At 57.4% G+C, this 2,003-nt stretch overlaps 1 long non-coding RNA gene across 1 annotated transcript; it reads right to left on the reverse strand.

Annotated features, from left to right (window-relative positions):
• Window positions 1-328: 328 nt before the first annotated feature.
• Window positions 329-1,875, reverse strand: LOC119871890. Its single transcript, XR_005359784.1, has 2 exons — window positions 1,539-1,875; window positions 329-588 (listed from the first exon to the last, which is right to left on the reverse strand). It is a non-coding gene; the product is annotated as an uncharacterized LOC119871890 (long non-coding RNA).
• Between the last annotated feature and the right edge of the window lie 128 nt (window positions 1,876-2,003).

Consider the following 2,003-nt stretch of genomic DNA (forward strand, 5'->3'; position numbering starts at 1 on the left):
ATAGGGATGCCTGGGTGGCTTAACGGTTGAGCATCTGCCTTTGGCTCAGGGCATGATCCGCAGTTCCAAGATCGAGTCCCATATCGGGCTTCCTGCATAGGGCTTGTCTCTCCCTCTATGTCTCTGCCTCTCTCTCTGTCTCTCGTGAATAAATAAAATCTTTTTTTTTAAAAAAGTATCTACATAGAGAGAGAGGGAAATTGCAAAGTACGGAGCTCTTAGATGAGGGAAACTGGGACCCCCTCTCCCCCCATCAAAGGGAGTGCACCTACCTTACCTAAATCCTTAAACAACCATCACCTCTTTCTGTTTTTCGAATTAAGGCAAGTTAAATGAAACTGATTTTATTTTTTTGAAACTGGTTTTTAAATGCAAGACTATTCTCAAAGCCATTCCTTTTTATATAAAAGTACACAAGCTTGCCAAATGCTGGCCTGGGCTGGACGGAGCAGAGTGGATGCCTTTTACCCACTTCCTCTTCTCGTTCCAGCAGAGCCTCTATGGGGTGCTGTGGGAGGTGCAGCTGGTGGCCGGTCCACTGCTGTTGGACAGGGAGGGCATCTGGCTGGGAAACTCATCTAGCCTTCTCTATGTGGGTGGGTGAAAGATCACAGAATTATCTTTAATTTTCCCCTCCTTTTCTTTGAGGGGAAAGACACGGGGGCTGGGGGGGGGGGGCAGAGACAGAGAGAGAGAGAGAGAGACATAGACAGGGCAGCCCTGGTGGCGCAGCAGTTTAGCGCCGCCTGCAGCCCAGGGCTTGATCCTGGAGACCCTGGATCGAGTCCCACGTCGGGCTCTCTGCATGGAGCCTGCTTCTCCCTCTGCCTGAGTCTCTGCCTCTCTCTCTCTCTGTCTCTATGAATAAGTAAATAAAAATCTTTAAAAAATAAAAATGATAAAGTTAAAAAAAAGAGACATAGGCAGAGGGAGAAGCAGGAAGCCCGATGTGGGACTCGATCCCGGGACTCCAGGGTCACGCCCTGGGCCAAAGTCAGAGGCTCATCCGCTGAGCCACCCAGGCTTCCCAATTTTCCCCATATTTTCACCCAGGCTCAAAATTCTCCAATCTGGTAGCCCGGGTGGCTCAGCGGTTTAGCGCCGCCTTCAGCCCAGGGCGTGATCCAGGAGACCCAGGATCGAGTCCCACGTCGGGCTCCCGGTGCATGGAGCCTGCTTCTCCCTCTGCCTGTGTCTCTGCCTCTCTGTGTGTGTGTGTCTCATGAACAAATAAAATCTTAATTAGAAAGAAACTCTCCAATCTAGTGTGTGTGTGTGTGTGGGGGAGGTTCCCCCTCATTCTGGGACTTCACCGGCCCGTCAAGGAGACGAAAAGGGCAACTCAGATGTTGGCCCCAGAAGCGAACTTTGCTAAGTCGAAGCAGCGCCTTCTCCGTCCACCCTCCCCCGGCCCCGGCCCCGGCCCTCGGACTCCCGGGCGGGGCCGGCACGCAGCCTCGGAGGCTCCACCTCCGCGGAGGGCGCCGTGTCGTGGGACTCCTGGGCTTGAGATCCGTATCCATCCCATCCTCACCCACCCTGTTGCGGCACGAAGATCGCAGGCGCACTGAGGATGGAGCTCTGCGGAGGCCCCTTAAGGAGCTTGTCTTCCGCCGCCTGGGGCCCCACCGGCTTCCGCCCGACCGCCGCTTTCCGCAGGCTCTCCCTACGCCGCGTTGCCCGGACCACGCGAACCCCGCTCCGGCTCCCGGGCACCGGTCTCTCCGCCCCCGCTCCATTGGGGTAGCGCGGAGGCCTACAGCAGCAGGACACGTGCGTCCACCAACCGACTTTGTCCCTGATCGGTCCCCGTAACGGGGCGATTCGCCCCGCCCCTCGACGGCCCGCCCCCAGGGCCAGTCTGGGCAATCGTGGCGACGCGGCTGGTGACGTCGCGGAGCGGCGGCTAATCGGAACGCCGCACCATACGTGGCCCTCTTGCGCTTCCGTCGCCTGGGAGAAAGGGGCGTCCTTGCGCCTGCGCAGGCCCTCTGACCACCGGC

This window comes from Canis lupus, chromosome 5 (assembly GCF_011100685.1).
Source record: "Canis lupus familiaris isolate Mischka breed German Shepherd chromosome 5, alternate assembly UU_Cfam_GSD_1.0, whole genome shotgun sequence".
Classification (NCBI taxonomy): Eukaryota; Metazoa; Chordata; class Mammalia; order Carnivora; family Canidae; genus Canis; species Canis lupus.